This window comes from Macrotis lagotis, chromosome 1, assembly GCF_037893015.1.
Source record: "Macrotis lagotis isolate mMagLag1 chromosome 1, bilby.v1.9.chrom.fasta, whole genome shotgun sequence".
NCBI classification, from domain to species: Eukaryota; Metazoa; Chordata; class Mammalia; order Peramelemorphia; family Peramelidae; genus Macrotis; species Macrotis lagotis.
The window spans coordinates 792318915-792337720 of NC_133658.1; the positions used below are offsets into that span (position 1 = coordinate 792318915).

General features: G+C 36.0%; 1 long non-coding RNA gene across 2 annotated transcripts in view; it reads left to right on the plus strand.

Annotated features, from left to right (window-relative positions):
- Positions 1–374: 374 nt before the first annotated feature.
- Positions 375–18806, plus strand: part of LOC141488461 (uncharacterized) — an 86566-nt gene continuing 68134 nt past the window's right edge. The window contains exons 1-2 of one of the 2 annotated variants that reach the window (XR_012468693.1): positions 375–488; positions 1017–1217. This is a non-coding gene — a long non-coding RNA (uncharacterized LOC141488461). Of the gene's footprint in view, positions 489–588; positions 665–1016; positions 1218–18806 lie in introns of those variants that run through there. The other variant, XR_012468692.1, reaches the window with a different exon arrangement.

The following is an 18806-nucleotide window of genomic DNA, read 5'->3' on the forward strand; positions in this document are numbered from 1 at the left end:
CATTAACTGATGCGCCTTAACTCGCAGCCTGGACGGTGGGCCCGAGCCTACAGAAGGCCCATTTGCTCAGCGCATAATGGGGATTAGAATTCATTAATGCACTACAAATTAAAGTATTAATAACGGCAGCGGAGTTTAAATGAGAGCCGGGGAAGTGAATCGGCGGCCCGGGTGCGCGCTCTCTGCCGCCGCCACCTCGCAGCATTGTTCTGGCGCAGGCTAGCGGATGCTCTTTAATATGCTGTGACCGCCGCGGAGCTGACCCTAGACAATAAACAGGGCCTGCTAGTTAAGTATTAATCTGCCAAAAGAATGACCTTCATCCACTAAAGAAGGGATGTTTTTAAAAACCTTGCAAGTTGAGGAAGGCTCATTTGCTTGCTCATTTAGCATATTAAAAGGGTATTATTGCTACAAACAAGAAATCTAAATGAGGCCCTAGCAGAAGCCTGGGATAACACTTTAGATTAAAGGTGCGGCGGAATGAGGTACGCTGGAGCGGAATTCGTGATTGTTCGCTAACAAGGCAGGACTGGGCTGCTGGGGAGATAAGGGCTGTGAAGTCCTCAACAGCTCCTTGGGGGCCCTGTAGGAGGAACACAAAGCGGGGGGCGGGCTGGAGGACTGGGAGCCCACCTGGCTCTGGAGGAGCTCCCGGGGCCGGGTCGGCCCCAGACCCCAGGAAAGTTTAGGAGGAAGGAGAGTGGAAAGAAAATGTCACGGGACTGGGGTGATCCCGGTCAATCCGCCCTCCACCCCCATCCCCTCTGGCCCTCGCTCTACCCCTCTTCGAGATTCACTTTTTGCTTCTCCTTCGGAGCCTCAGGTTTTCCCTAGTCTATCCGTTCGAGTAAACAAGCCAAGCCTTAAGCAGGCTGCTTTCTCATAGAAGCCCAACAATTCCACCCCCCCTCCCATATTAACTCATTCTTACAACCCCCAAGAGAAAGCCAGACTGGAGAGGAGGGGAGCAGAGAAAGGCGAATACGGGGATCATTTTTCCTTCTATTTCACAGATGGGAAATACTAAGCCATTGAAACAGCAAGTGGCCTCTGCAAAGCCTTACAGCAAATCACGCAAAGAACAGGGACTCGAATTCAAAAATCTTAAGTCCCAATGCTCTGCCTATGGCGGCCTGGATGAGGGAAGATTTGCAGGCCTCCAGAGGAGCTGAGTGAATAAAGGAGGGAACAGAGCATAGAAAAGAAAGTGGAGGGTAAGAGAACAAATATTTATTAAATACTACTACATTCAAGCAACTGATAGTCAATGAAGAGACAAAGCTATTGCTTACCCAATTCAAAACATTTTTTATGCATTTTATCTTATTCTATCCTCATAACAACCCTGGGATTTAACTGCTATTATTTTCCCCATTTAACTCATGAGAAATTTAGGCCGACAGAGATTAAGTGACTAGACAAAGGTCTCACTGCTGTTGTTTGTCTTTCAGTTTTGAAGAGGACAAATGAGATTATGAGGGTGATGTTTTGACCTGTGGCTGAAGTGTAGATTTAAGTGAAGGAGAGTTGCATAAAGTAGTCTTGCTCTCCATTCCAGAGTCATTGGAGTCCTGTGGCAAGACAAAAGTCAAGATGAGTTGGCCTAAGGTGCCAAATTCAGCTTAGAAGAAGTTCTAACTTGCCTTCATGGCAGTTGGAACAAATTGCTCCACCAGGAGAATTTTTCACATTTTGGGGATAGACTTCCCCTTAAATCATGGAAGGGCTTGAGGTCTGTCTGATTTAACCCCACAAGATTTAACCATGTGTTGCTACTTCTTTGGGTGAGGTAAAGGTCACACAATTAGAAAGTATCAAGTGTTTGAGACTGAATTTGAACTCAGGTCCTCCTGAGTCCAGGTCCAGTGCTCTATCCACTATACCACCTAGCTGCCCCACCCCTGTCACTTCTTGTAGAACGTGATATCCAACTGGTAAGTGTCTGAGGGTGGACTTGAACTCTCCCTGACTGTGAGATCAATGCTGTATCTACTACATTACTCAGAGAATAAGCATTCTGTGGGGAGCATATGAAGAAGGGCTATACCATGTACATAGTAAAGTGTTGTTCAGGTAAGGTATGATAAGGACAATATAAAATTCAAAGTGTGTTAGAAAATTTTGAAAAAAAGAGAGACTAGATTTAATGGGAGGGGCATCAGGAAAAAGTCCATAGTAAAATTGATACATTAACTGAAACTTGAAGGAAGATAGGGACTCTGAAACGGAGAAGTAAGGAAGGGATGAATTTCAGACATGAGGCATTTTGGGTGAAAAATGAGATGGAAAGTCCATTTTGGTTAGAATATGATTCATAAAAGCTAATTGTTTGAAATAAGGATGGAATAATAGATTAGAAACAAATGATGGAAGACCTTGAATGCCACCCTGAAGAGTTTATATTTTATCCTAGAGGCAATGAGAAGACTCGGAGGGAGGAGAGATGGTTGGGACTATTCTTTAAGAATTTTATTTTGGGAGCTATGCAAAAAGTATATCTTCTCTACAATACATCAAAGAAATGATCATTCAACCTTCCCTTGCAGGTCACCAGAGAGAGAAGTCTATTATCACTTGAAGGAGTCCATTCCATTTTTAGAAAGTTCTGAATTTTAGGAAGTTTTTCTTGACATCAAACCAAAATTTGCTTCTTGCAGTATCTACCCATTAAATTTAGCATTGCCTTTTGGAGTCAAATAGAAAAAGATCAATCCTTCTTCTAGAGGTAGCCTTTCAGACTTGCACGATAAATTCTGTTTTTCCCAAATATTCTTTCTTCTCCCAACTTAACAACCCCAGTTATTTTCACTAATGGTATAGGCTCAAGGCTCTTCAGAGTTCTAACTTTCCTCTTCAAGACATTCTCCAGCTTCTTAGTATCATTTCTAAACTGTGATATTCAGAATTTAACACTATATTCCAAGAATGGTTTGACTTTGGCAGGGTATGGTGGGATTATCACCTCCTTGTTCCTGGAACTATATCTTTTTCATAATACAGGACAAGATAACATTAGAGTTTTTTTGGTTGTTGCCATATCATAGCTACATTAAGCTTGATATTCTCTAAAAAAGCCAACCCCCCCCCAAAATAACCCCACATCGTTTTTAGACAAATCTCTAGCTAATTATTCCTCTTCTATTCTGATACTTGAGAAAATTTCTTGAAACTATATATATATATATATATATATATGACTCTACATATATCCTATTAAATTTCATCTTATTAGATTCAGCCTGTCAAGATCTTTTTGAAGGCTTACTCTGTCATCCAGGGTATCAGCTAACCTTCTTAGCTATTAATCATTTGCAAAGCTGATAAAGAGACTATCTATCCCTTTATGGAAGTTATTCATTGAGTGTTAAACATCACAAGTCTCAGCATAGATCCCCGGGATACCACATTTCAGACTTCTTTTGAAGCTGACACCAAACCCTTCAAATCTTCCATTCAAAAACTTATAAATCATCAAATCATAGAGCCATAGATCCTAAGCTAGAAGAGAGCTCCAAGGTCAATTAAAACAACCTCTCCTCACCGCAATTTATTATTTTATTTTATTTTTTTTACAGATTAGAACTATGAGTCCCAGAGAGGAAATTCACTCAGGTAGTTAGTTGCAGAACTGGAATTAGAACTTCTCACATGATTCTAAGGTCTGTGGCTGCAACATGATGACCCAGATCTAGAGATTCAAAGCATGCTAGAATTGCATCTCAATACTGACTCTGCTACTTACTAGTAGCTGGGATACACTGGCAAATTGATTTGTCTCTATAATCTCTATAGGCTTCAGTTTCCTCTCTTGTCAAACGATAGGGGTTGAAGTAAATAGGCTCTAAATTCCCTTTCAACTCTGAATCTACAACCCATCTAATTGTACTGTCATCAAGCTCACCTCTATTCCACAGGAATAGCATGAGATACTTTTTGAAACACTGTGCTAAAATCTAAGATATATCTGTTCCCATATTCTACTTGGTCAGCAAACTATCATAAAGGAGATCATAGATACAGGAAGATCCTTGGTGGTCATCTGAACCAATTCCTTCATTTCACAGAGGAGAAACTGAGACCCAGATATGTGAAGTGGTTTGGCTAAGGTCACAGAGGTAGTAAACCACTCAACATTCTTTCTTCTGTACCCTATTGTTATACTGGACTGACCTCATCTTGATGAAACCATCTTTTATCTACTCTTTCCATTTCTAGATGTTCATTAATCCTCTTGTTGACAGAATTTCTCAGAAATCCGAGTCAAGCTCCCTTTGCCTCTAATTCACAAATGTGATTCCCTTCTCCTTTTTTTTTGAAGGTCCTAATTCAGTCCTGTGGCACTTCTGTTCTCTCTGATTTTTCAGGATTTTTCTGGATATTTCACATTTGCCTATTCTCTTAATCCCAACAATATATTACATCTGGGCTATAGGACTTGATTAATTAAAAAGTTAAGGGCTTGCTTATTTTCTTACTCTCTTACTTAACTTGGGTATTCCCTATTGTCCATTGTTCATATGTCCTTTCAGGTCCAAAGATTGTTCAGCTTGGCAGAGAAAACAGAAGCAAAATAGGCATTAGCTATCTCTATCATTCTTCTGTTGTCAGTTATGCTCACCTCATCCACCCAGAGCAGTGGTCCTGTTCCTTCTTTGATTCACCTCTTTTCTCAAATATAGCTTAAAAACAAAACTTTTTTTGATAATCCTTCGCTGTCCTCATCAACCTCAGCTCATTCTCTGCTTTAGTGCTCCTGAGACGATTCTTTAATTATCCTTGTCATGCTTTTGCATTTATCCTCTATTACTTTCCTTTCTTTCCATCTTCTGTGCATAACTTTTACAAATCTAAGTTTAGGACTCATTAAATCTTAAAATCTAGGGTTTATGAATTAGAAATAGGGCATACAGGAAGCAATGAGGCTAGTTAAGAGCCTATTACAGTAGCCCAGGTGAGGGATAATGAGGACCTAAAGTAGGCTGCTGGCATTAAGTGGAGTGGATAGGACAGATTAGACAGATGTTTTGGAAGCAAAATCAACAGGACTGGGCACTAGATTGGAAAGGGAAGAGTCCCTAGAGAATCAAAGAGGAAAGAAAGAAAGATGACTGAGGTTTAGAGACTGGGAGGATGGTGGTGGCAACAACAGGCATTAGGAAGTGACCATGTTATATTATTGATACATTATTGAACATGAAGTCTCTTGATACCTCCAGATTTTCTTATACAAACTGTTGTCTCATCACATGTACATACATACACATTACATACATGCACACACACTCATAGCTCACCCTGTACAGAATAAAATCCATATGAATCTTTAATTTTTCATACTGACTTGTAGGGATTTAAATTTATTCCTAATAAATTTTACCTCATTAAATGTAGTATCTTCCTCTAGCCTTTTGAGAACTTTTCACAGATCCTGATTCTGTGATTTAACATGTTAACTCTGCTAACCATCCCTCTTAGATTTTTGTCATCTGCAATTTTGATAAGCAGATGGTATATCACTTTATTCATTTTTTTCCATGGGAACATGAGATTAATTTGTGCCATATTGAAATTAATGGACTTGCATGTGATTGAAAATGTGGAATTAGGCTGGGGTGAAGGGAAGGCAGGAATTGTGATTAGTTCTATACATTCCAAAGTCATCTATACAGAGATGAGAATTAAGCCTGTGGGACTACATGAGATTACTAATGTGAGAAGTGTAGCTATAGAAGAGGGGAAATTCATTCAAGTATTTCTTGAAGACCTAATATCTCTGATCCTAAAGTCTATAAAACTCTATAGAGTTCAGCCCTTCATTCTTCTCTATACTCTTTATTCTGTTCTTTGACAAGGACAGAATCTCAGATATGAAAAGTTCCTACAAATTCAACCTGTTACTCATCAAAAACCACCCTCTACTGTATCTATGACAAGCAGTTATCCATCTTCTATTAGAAGATCTCATGTGATAGGGGCTTCCCCTAACTTCTAAGACATCTGGTTTTATTTTTGGCTCTTTCTAATTACTAGAGAATATTTCCTTACTTCAAGATCAAATCTTCCTCTTTGACACTTAAGATAATGACTTTAGAAAAGAAAGGCATCTAATTCCCACCTTACCCCCTCCTGTGTCTGCTAGTTCAGCTTTCTAGTACAAAGTAGAACCAGACCAATGTATCTTCAGATGCTGGAAGGGAACTACCATTTCCATTTCACCTTTTTTTTGTAAGTTCAACATCCCCTGTTTATTCAATCAGTCCACCCATAGCATGATCTCTAATATTCTTCCCATCATCACTGTCTGAATGCTTTCCAATTTGTCAATATTATTCCTAAAAATAGTCCCCAGAGTTGAACATAATATTCCAAATGTGTTCTGACCAGGGAGACTCCTCCATACCCCCTTCAAGCCAGTTTATGTCTCTCATAAAGCAACCTACCATCATATTGATTGTCATATTTCATTGATGATCCATATTGTGTTTGAAGTCACCTAAAAAAAACCTCAATTTTTTTTCACATGATATATTCTCTAACCATGCCTCCTACATCTTGTCCTTGTTAATTTTTTTTTTTGCAAGGCAAATGGGGTTAAGTGGCTTGCCCAAGGCCACACAGCTAGGTAATTATTAAGTGTCTGAGGCTGGATTTGAACGCAGGTACTCCTGACTCCAGGGCCAGTGCTCTATCCACTGTGCCACCTAGCTGCCCCTAGTTGATTTTTTTTAAACAAAGTGCAAGATTTTACATTCATCTCTATTAAATTTCATTTTATTAGATTTGCCCATCATTCTAGCCTACCAAGGGTTAGAGTAGTCTTTTTTTTATCTTGACTCTCATTCAATATATTCATTTTCCCTTTTCAGCTTCAAAATTTTAAGTATGTAGATGAACCACAGAATTTCAGGGTTGGAAGATATCTTAGAAGTAATCTGGTCCAAACTTTACCTGAAAAGAAATACCCTCTACAATGTCCCCAATGAGTAATTGCTCAGGCACTGTTTAAAGTCCTTCAGGAATGGAAAATGCATTATCTTACAATACATAATATTTCACTTTAGGACAGCCCTAATTGTTAAGAAATTTTTCACTGAGCCCAAACCTGCCACTTAGCAACTTCCATTGGTTGTTCCTCATTCTTCGTTCTGGGACCACATTGAACAAATCTCATCCTTTTACATGACAACCCTTCAAATACTTGCAGACGGTTATATGCCTCCATTGCCCTATAAGTCTTCTCTTCTCTAGGCTAAACATTCTCAGTCCCTTCAACTCATCATTATTTGGCACAGTTTCCAGTCATCTCACCATCTGGAAATGCTCCAATTTGCCAGTGTCCCTCCTACAACTGAGTACAATACTCCAGATGTAGTCTGACAAGGGCAGAGTGGTGGGACCATGACTCCTTTTGTCTGGACATCGTGCCTCTGTTAATTTAATCTCAAATGGCATTACATTTTTTGATTGCCTTGTCATATTATCAACACATACCAAGCATTGAGTTTATTGAAACTCCTAGATTTTTTTCACAAAATCTATTTTTCTGTCCAAACATATCCCATCCTGTACTTGTATGGTTAATTTTTTGAACCTAAATATAGGAATTTAAATTTATTTCTATTGAATTTCATCTCATTAGAGGTGGCACCTTACTCTAGACATTTGAGAATTTTTTGGATCCTAATTCTGTCATCTAACATGTTAACACTCTCTCTCAGCTTCTTGTCATCATCAAATTTGATAAGCATGCCATCCATACCTTCATCCAAATCATTGATAAAAAATGTAGAACTGCACAGGGCCAAGGACAAATGCCTGAGGCTTTCTATCTGAAACTAACCTCCAAATTGACATACATCCATTAATTTCTACTCCTTGAGTCCAATCATTCAACTAGTGCCAAATCCACCTAACTGTACTATCATCTAGCCCACATTTCTCCAACTTGTCCAATGAGGTTATCATAAGAAACTTTGTCAGATGTCTGGCTGAAATCCAGATATATTTATCTGCAATATTCCCTTGATCTATCTACCAGTCACTACCCTGTCAAAAAAAAGAAAATCTGCATTCTTCGTGAAATGGTTCTTTGTAAGGAATGCTTTTCTTTTTTATACTTTCACAAACCTTCCCTTTAACAACACATTCCAACATGGAAAGACTTACATGAAATAATGAAGAATGAAATGAGCAGAACTAAGAGAATATAGTATATAGAAAGAACAATATTGTTCAAAGAATAACTGTGAATGACTAAGCTATTCTGAGTATTACAAATATTCAAATGAACTACAAAGGACTGATGAAAGAAGATGCCATCTCCTCCAGAGAAAGAACTGAAAAATAGAAGCAGGCGTAGTAAGGTTTCACACACACACACACACACACACACAAACACACACACACACACACATGTACACATACTTACACCCACACGTACACTGTGTGAGTATATATATGCATAAATATATATACTGTACATATATTATATTTATATACATATATATGTGTCAAATGTGTCTAATGTAGAGAGGGGAGGGAGGAAGACAGTTCTGGACTTAAAATGTAACAAAAAATAAATGTAATTTAATTTAAGAAGTTTATCTTAGGACTTTTCCAAGAAGTCAAAGTTAAACATATTGGCTTATAATCTGAAGATTCTACCCTGTTTATTTTTCTGAAATTTAAGATCAATGCCTGCATCTCTACTTGTATAGCACCACTCCCACTGCCCACAGTTTTTCAATTAATGCTGATGACAGTTCAGCAATCAAATAATTCAACTCTTTTGTTCCATTAGGATTATGTTTGCTGACTTGAATACCTTGAGGGCAGCAATGTACTCTCTTTCAGTTACCTAGGTTGTCTTCAGCTCTAATTCTTGGTTTACATTTTAACTCTGTCTTTTCAATCCAAAGATTGCTCTCTGTAGCATAGAATCAACAGAAGCAAATAAGAGTCCAATAATTCTACTTTATCTTCTTCATATATTATCATAACACACACACACACACACACACACACACACACACACCCCAACAGCAGTCCTATAGCTTCTATCTTCCCTCCCTCCAAAAAATGCTTTGCGTTATTGCTAAAATGTATTATGAAGCTTAACTCATTATTAGTTCTGCTTTTTGCATTATTTTTAGAGAATTATGACATCCTCAGTTGTTTATACTTGATTCTCGCCTCTATACACGTCTTTTAAAAAAATCTTAATTGGTTCATGAGTTTGCTTTGCTTTTTTATCAGGCACTTTGGATAATGCCCTCATTTTTCTCTCTCATGGGAATCATCTGTGTTTTTGTCTTCAGAATTTATTTCTTGAGATCTTCTGATTCAGGACTGTGCTAATAAATGTTTAACAACCAGCTTTCAAAAGAAAATGTATTCATGATGCACTTTTAAGTTTAATCTTCCTATTAACATTTTAATCATCACCTTAAATCTAGAAAAATCAACAAAGCAATTAATCAGTCCCTAATTTGTAGCATTTGCTGATTTCTGAGGCATAAATGCTCAGATTTAACAACCAGTTGTTGAAAGTGAGTATGAGCTGGCACAGGCCTGATCCTTTATCACTATGGTCAACTTCTCCTATAGAATTTGAGCCATAGGATATAATCCATCATTTTCTTTTATTGTTTCTTGTTTGGTTCATTTTTTTACTCCTGAAACCAGTACCCCTTTCTTACTTCTTATCATAGTAAATGTCATAGCTCTTTTCCCAGTCACTCAGACTTAAAAATTCCACATCATCCAGGTCATTTAGAACACCAACTGAACAAAAACATAATGCTGGAGGAGGGTTTAGAAAACAGTTCATTTAGAAAAGATTAAGGGATTAAATAGACAAATATGAATAAGAATAGTATCCAGAAAGTGAAGGGAGCATGGTACAGTAGTTGGAGGGTTGGACTGAAGATCTGAAGATCTGGATTCAAATACTGTCTTCAACATTTGTAAACTGTATGACTGTAGAAAACCCAATCTCAATAAATAAATACCTCAGGTACTGTGAACGCATACATAGCACTAATCATGTTTTTCCCCTAAGTTAAAAAAAAACAAACAAAAAAACAAAAACAAAAACTCTTTGGTTTTCCATTACCTGTCAAAGTTAATAGTCTAACTAATATTTTTTAGTCTCTATGTCATTACAGATACTCTTCATTTTAGCCTTGCTGGACTATGTGCTTTTTGAATCTACTCTGTATTTTTTCTCCTTCTCTGTCCTTACTCAAGCTGCTCTATCTGCTTAGAATACCCTCCTCAGTACCACCTCTTAAAACTATACTCAAACTTTAAGACTCATCTCCAGTGCTGCCACCTCTGGGAAGGTTCCCTGATCTCACAGTCGTGTGTGAGTTCTCCCTTTCTCTCAACCTTTTCCAATAGCACTTGATTTGTTTTTCTCAAAGCCCTTAGAAAAACCTGTGCATTCAATATTGTTAGTAGACATGCACACACTTTGTCTCATCAAATAGGTTGTTCCTTGCACACAGAGGCTATGTCTTATTTGTCTTTATATACTCCACAGTGCTAAGCATGGTGTATTACATGCACATGCAGTAAATGTAATGCTGAGTTCATGTAAATGTCCCCTCAAGAAAGACCCAATGATTCTTCATTGGAATAATTCACAATCATATCATCATGACTAGATATTACAAATGGATTATTCTTAAGGATACTGAATTCATTAATTGGGAATTATAATAATATTTGTAACTGTATCAAATACTTGATCATCATCATCATCAATTATATCAAATACCATTTGAGGTTGACCACTGTAAAATTCTTAATGTATATTAAGGAAAAGTGACAGTAAGCTCCATGCTTAAATTCAGAGGTCAAATTGAACCAATGAGCAAAGGTAATGCCTGCAAATATCCTGAACTATTCCTGGCAAGATACATTGGGAATTAAATTATGAGAAGAAATATGTGACTCAGTATGTTAAGGAAATAGGAAAAAAAATTGAATTTGGAGTCTAAGGTTATGAGTTCAAATCTTGACTCTGCCACTTACTACCTGTGTAACCTTGGGAAGACATTTGCCTTCTTTGTTTATTCATTTGTAAAGTAAAGTTGGACAAAATGACCTCTGAGTCCCATCAGGTTATGGTCTATAAGCTTAGAAGACCTACTGGCATCCTGAAATCAAAATTTTATGAGAATGGGCTTAAAGTAATTAATGACTACACAATCAGCCTTAATAAACAAGTTGGGAACTGTAAAATGGGCACTACAGATTTGGAAAGTATCTCAAGCAAAACCTGTAAAATATTAACTAAACTCAGAACATATCATCCTATGACAGCTACAGAATGAGTTTCTAATCAAAAAAAGAAGAGATTTGATGTATATTTTCCAAATATAAGTATGTTAAAAACTTGGAAAAATCGCCTTGAGACACAATAAATAGGCTGCCAATAGTTACACAACTAAATTTGTTGATTGTAACTCAAAGTAGTCTGCTTCCGGATGGGTCCTGTAAACCAGACAGGAGGTCAAAGGGGACTCTAAAGGCCTTTTTTGCAGTATATTCACATGAATTTAGTCAACAATATAATGACAAAGAAGTATCAAAGAAATGGTTAAATTATGCAGATTTCTTTAAGTGAAGAAAAATGATAATTCATGATCATTTCATCACCACTAGAAGTTATAAATTAAAGATCTTGGATTTATGATAACAATGATTACAATATTTGTAATTGCATCAATTACAATTGATACATAGTCAAAATTACATATGGAAATGGTAGAAACTGTGTGACATCTTACTCACTATAGGTTCAAAAATTTAACAACTACTGAATACCTAACAAGATGCAATCTGGTGTCTAAAATTATTTTTCACAAGTTTGCTTCTTTCATAAACTAAAAATAAATCCCTTTACTATAACTACAGACCAAACTATCCTTGAGAAGAGAACAAATAAACTATACTGAAACTAGGCCATTATTATAGACAAGCCTATTGTCTATAATTTTCCAGACATAACATTGAACCATGGAAATTTTAGAATAATTAAACAGATTTCACCATAAATACACCTAAACTCCAAACTATATGGAATGAAAAGCTTTCAAAATACAAAGACCTAGAGGCATAACACCCCTTTGATTCTTTTGCTAGTGAAATTCTCTGGAAGTTTTTTTTTCCAAAGAGCCCTCAGAAGATGACTTTCATTCACATACAAAAAGCTATTATTTTATCCTCTGGTAGTCTGAAAAAAATTAAATATGAAATAATAACAGAGGTTTTTTCCTGGGGTCATATCTAAATCAAAAAGATGAAAATAAGATAAATAATGGTAATAATTTATATATATATATATATGTTTTATATATATATATATATTATATACACACACTCCTCTTTTAAACTCCCTCATTTCTGTCACAAGTAGCACAGTACTTCATAGATTCACAAATTCAGGTGCTGTACCCAACTTCTCAATTCTCCTTCAGTCCGCAAATCCATTTGGTTGCCAAATCTTGTTCCTACCTTCACAGCATCTTTCACATCTGTCTCCTTTTCTCCACTCACAATCATGATTCTGACCCTTATAACTTCTCACTTGAACTAACAAAACAATCATATCCAACTTGCTATGTTTCACCTTGCTTTAATCCATCCTCCAAAAGGTGTCATATTATTTCCTAAAATGCAGGTTGGACCACTTTATTCTCCCACTTTTTAATAGTCTCTAGTAAAGTCCTTCAAACCTTAGCCTCCCAATCAAACTTTTCAACTTTTACATATATATATATATATATATATATATATATATATATATATATATATATATATATATATAATTTCCCTTCCAGCATTTTACTGTACAAGATAGCTATCCTTTCTGTTCTCACATGCAATACTCCATACTCCATTTCCCATCTCCACACTTTGGCACTGACTCTCCCCATACCTGAAATTCTCTATAAACTTCACTATCACTTTTTAAATCCTTTGTTACGCCCAAGACTCATTAGCTAAATAACCACTTTCTATTTGATTCTGCCAGTGCCTAGTGCCACCTGCTATCTTATATTTCTTTTTTATACTAAACACACACATACATATAGCACATACATGTATTAATAACATGCTGCTTACCTCAGTAGAATGAAAATTCTAATTGTTTTGACTTCCTCTTTATGTTGCCAGTAACTAATACTTAGTAGATATGTAACAAATATTCATTTATTAAGTGATTGATTGGTAGAATATGCTGTAAGGTTTGAAAAGCATTTTTCTCTTTGGATTAGAACAACATCTCACACCCTATAGCAAGAGAAGATAAAAATGGGTACAAGATTTAGACATAAAAGACAATATTATAAACAAACTAGGAGATCAAGGAATAGTTTACCTGTCAGATCTATGGAAAGGGAAGCAGTTTATGACCAAGGAAGAGATGGAGAACATCATTAAAAGCAAATTAGATAATTTTGATTACATTAAGTTGAAAAGCTTTTGTACAAACAAAACCACTGTAGCCAAGATCAAAAGAAATGTAGTAAATTTGGAAATAATTTTTTACAACTAGTATTTTTGACAAAGGATTCATTTCTAAAATATATAGAGAACTTAGTCAAATTTATAAAGTCCTTCCCCAGTTGCCAAATGGTAAAAGGATATGCAAAGGCAATTTACAGACAAGGAAATCAAAGTTATCCATAATCATATGAAAAATTGCCCTAAATCATTACAGATTAGAGAAACACAAATTAAAGCATCTTTGAGGTTCCATCTCCCACCTATCAGATTGGCCAATATGACCAGAAAGGACAATGTTCAATGTTGGAAGGGTTGTGGGAAATCTGGGACACTGATACATTTTTGGTGGATCTGTGAACTCATCCAACCTTTCTGTAGAGCAATTTGGAATTATACCCAAAGGGCAATAAAATTGTGCACATCCTTTGATCCAGTAATAACACTGCTGGATCTATACCCTGAAGAGATCATGAAAAAGGGTTAAAACATGACATTTGCAAAAATATTTATAACAGCACTCTGTGGTTGCTGGAAATGGAAATCATGTGAATGTCCATCAGTTGGGGAATGGCTGAATAAATTGTGGTATAGATTTGTTATAGAACACTATTGTTCTATTAGAAATCCAGAGGGATGGGATTTGAGAGAAGCCTGGATAGATTTGCATGAAATGATGCTGAGTGAGATGAGCAGAACCAGAAGAACATTGTACACTGTAATAGCAACATAGGGGTGATGATCAATGTTATTGAACTTGTTCATTCCATCAATGCAATAATCAGGGTCAATTTTAAAATATCTGCAACAGAGAACACCATCTGTAGCCAGAGAAGAGATTGTGGAGTTTAAAAAAAAGATCAAAGTCTATTACCTTTGATTTTTTTTAAAAAAGTGTCTCGTGCACTACATAATTTTGCTGTATCTAATATTTTATTTTCTCCTCGAGGATATGATTTCTTTCTCAACACATTCAATTTTGATCAATGTATAACATGGAAACAATGTAAAGATTATCAGACTTGGGGGCAGCTAGGTACCAGCCCTGGAGTCAGGAGTACCTTAATTCAAATCCAGCCTCAGACACTTAATAATTACCTAGCTGTGTGGCCTTGGGCAGGTCACAAGTCACTTAACCCTACTGCCTTGCAAAAACTTAAAAAAAAAAGATTATCAGACTGCCTTCTGTGGGGGGGGGGGGAAGATGAGGGGGAAAACTGTAAAATTCAAAACCTTACAAAAATGATAGGTAGAAACTGCTATCTTATATAATTGGAGAACAAATAAAATATTAAAAAAAGAAAATCACTTTTCTCGCAACAATACTGTGAGATAACTTGGGCTAATATTATTATCTGCATTTTATAACTAAGGAAAGATGATTTGCCCATATCTTACAAGTGATATCTAAGTTTTAACTTACAATTTCTGATTCCAAATTCAGTGTTCTTTCTTATGTTGAATGAATTAAAACATAAATCAATAAATAAATTAATGAATGCTGTCAATTTAGAATTGATTCCTTGGGTGTGGGTTGAGAACCTCTATATTTAAAAAAATCCCACTAAAGAGCTCTGATCAAATATCTCCCTTCTTTACACAGGTAGAATTTATGATCCCTTCTCTCCCAAACACATGGTCAACACCCATTCCCTCTGAGAGTCCAATCTATGTATACTTTTACATCTCACCTTCTTAATAGATTTGTCAACCACCCAACAGCTTTAGCAGCTCTAGGGCCCAGGCTCCCTGGACTTGGGAAGCATGAAAACTGCTGAAGGAAAATGCTAACAAGTTGATTTAAAACTGTGAATTCTCCTCTGTGTTGCTTCACAGCTAAAGTAAAAAGTGTGCATGCATGGAAGGTAGGGGAAGCAAGTTCCTAGGTGAGGAAGAAATCCCTCTAATCTAGGTATCAGAGGAAAAGACTGGCTGCTTTGTTAGAATTAGTGTTCCCACCTTTCCTATTTTTCCTGAGCAGCTTATTATCACTATCATCAATCAACATCATCTTCATCATCATCATCTTCTTCTTCATCATCATGTCATTATTTTCATCATTAACATCACTAAATGTTATTGAATGTGCTCAATGTTAGGCAAAGATATTACAAAACAGTTATCTGTGGTGAAAAGAAAGAGTTCATATGAATCAAATATGTATATGTATATATATATACACATATATATATATATATATATATATATATATATATGCATGATGCATGTAGTAAGAAAACTAACTCTACTATCCGAAGACCTGGGGTTAAAAGGTGCCTTTGATGATTACTCTCTATGTGACTTTAAGCAAATCACTTGACTTTCTTGGCGATCTGTTTCCTCATCTGTAAAAGGAAAGGGTTGGACAAGAAGGTCAATCACTAAGGTCCCTTCTAAACTCTAACTCTGATTTAAGAATTATTGGAAGAAAGGAGCCATATTCCCTCTAAATTCTCTCTTCTTCAGGTTAATCATACTAGTTCATTCAATCATAATTATTCAAGCCTTTCCTTTAGCAGAAGAAGGAACAATTCTCTCAGGTCTCACAGAGAGTAAGTTACAGAGATGAGTCTTGAATTCAGTTCCTCTGATTCCAGATTAAACTCTCTTTGATAACAATGTCTCCTTTCATCAGATCTTCATTTGGTGATGTCTGAATCAGGAGAGCACAATCAGATGACCATCTCCCTTGTTCAATACCTTGTGCTTCTGTTTACAGAACTCAACACTTTGTTAGGGTTTCTTTTGTCATATTCCTTTTTGTCCTTGCTTTCACTACCACAACACATTGTTGACTCATAGTAAGCTTTTAATCCAAGAAAATCCCCAGGTCATTTTTACATAACTGCTGAATGGAGAAAAAGATAAATAAATGTGAAGGGTAGTGAAATTAATTTATGGTTGAAGCACTACCAGTTTACCATCTTATGTATCCTAATAAAAGGGCACAGACTTAGAGACAGGTTCAAAGACTAGAGTTCACTTTGCTCAGTTTAGGAGATAAAGTTTATGAAATTGTCTTGATTCTGGACACTTTTGTTGTGTCACCTAAGTTAATTTATTCTTCTATAGGTTTTCCAAGGAGGCAATATACTATAGAGCACATTCATTAAATTCTCTATTGCCTTGAAAAAAAAATCATTTAATTTCTCTGGGACTGTTTTTTTTGTCTTGTTAATTGAAGAATATTGACTAGGTGATTTTTACCATCCTTTCCTTGCAGCTGTTATATCCAGTGTTCTATGTCTGGATGTTCTATTTAATTCCAATTTGCTTTTGTTTACGTTCTAGTATCACCTAATGGCTTAATTTTTCTGACTGATGCCAAACAGGATTCTCCTATTGTTTACTTTTCTTTCCCAACTTTTTGAATCAGTTTGTCTTAGATTTTTTTCTGAGATCCAGAACCATTTTAGCACTTTGTTTATCCTGTAGGCATAGATCATTGATATAGACCAAAGCACTCTTTTGGGTGGTGTGGGGGAGGTGGGTGGAGAAGAGAGGAAGGTTATTTATACCTGTATCATAAAAGGATGAGTACCTAATGATCAGTAAGCATGCAAAAGAATGCAATCATTTTATGAACTTCGGGTTCAGGGTGTTATTATTAGAGCAGGCTGACTTGGGGACGCATAATCTTTGTCAAAGACAACCTAAGGAATTATATTCCTATATCAGTAATGGCCCTTCAGATCACCTCATAAGATCATAGATCTCAAGCTAAAAGGAATCTCAGAGATCATCTAAATAAACCCCTTAATTTTACATGTGAGGCAAGTGAGTCCCATATAGCTTGTGACTTACCTAAACTCACATAATCAATAAAATTTCATCAGAAGGACTTGAACTCAGGTCCTCTACTTGTAGATGTAGTGAACTTGCTTTTCAGAACCACAGAACTTCAAAACCTAAAGGAACTTTAGCTATCATACAGATGGTAGGTGCTTAATAATTTTTATTGATTGATTGAAATAGTCTGATTCCTAGTCTGTGAATCTCAGACCCTGAGACTCAGTCTAATAAATATTGAAATATTCCCTCTATAAACTAAATGTCTCATACATATAATATGCTTCATTATTTTTGAAGGTGTGTAGATGTAGTATAACTAACAAAACACAAACCATTATTGAATTTTCAGTAGGTTTTTGTTATATATTTCCTCAACCTAATAGTACAACTTCTATAATGTGGAATCAGCTAATAATAAGAATGATGCTTTAATAAAAGGATCTTTGTATTCAAAGGTGTTGGAAACCATTAGTCCAAACTCCTTGTTTGAAAGAAAACTGAGGTTCAGAGAGAACTGATTTAGGATATACAGTAACTAATGCAATATATTATCTCATTTGATACTCACAACAATCTTGATGGGTACTATTATTATCTCCATTTTACTTTTGAGGAAACTGAGTCAAATAGAGGTTAAATGACTTGCTCAGGATCAGGAAGTATTTGAGGTCAGATTTGAATTCAGGTCTTCCTGATTCCAGGTCTAGAAAAAGATAGAGTGACTTCACCATTAACATCAATTGTAATAAGCCAAAACAATAATAATTAGCATTTATCTAGAGGTTTTAAGTTTGCAAATCATTTTATATAAATTTTATCATTTGATGACACCCATTGACTGAGGATGGGTCACAGAGGTTCTAATCTTGTATGATCTTATCTAACCTTTGAGTACCCTCTTGTAAGCCTTGGATTTGCATATATATATAATGTATATATTATAGAAACTTGTAGCAATAATTATGACTCCTTTTCCCTCCAAAAAGTATAAAAATTATAGAGTTCTGAAATTAACTCAAACCTAAGTTTTCAGTGGGTTACCATGCTTACAAATTCTCAAAAGGAAAATATTGAAATAATAAGCATTTAAATAAGAAAGAAAATAAGCATTTAAATAAGAAATTTAAAAAACACAATCCAGAATGAACAGGATAATAGGATCTTCCCACATCTTCCTCAGAGTGATCTGGGACTTGAGCTCCAAATTCATGTTGCTTGTAGTGAAAGTTAGAACCTAGTTATTCTCTATAGATGGAACATGTTCCAAGATAGTTTAGATTATAAAAATTTCCTCATAAGGATGTGCATGTGTGTGTTTGTGTGTGTGTGTGTGTGTGTGTGTGTGTGTGTGTGAGAGAGAGAGAGAGAGAGAGAGAGAGAGAGAGAGAGAGAGAGAGAGAGAGATCATTTCTATGCCAGGGCAATCTATCTATCTCTTTTCACAAAACTATTCATGCTAACTCCATGTAAGTGACTCAATGCATCTCTCTATCCTC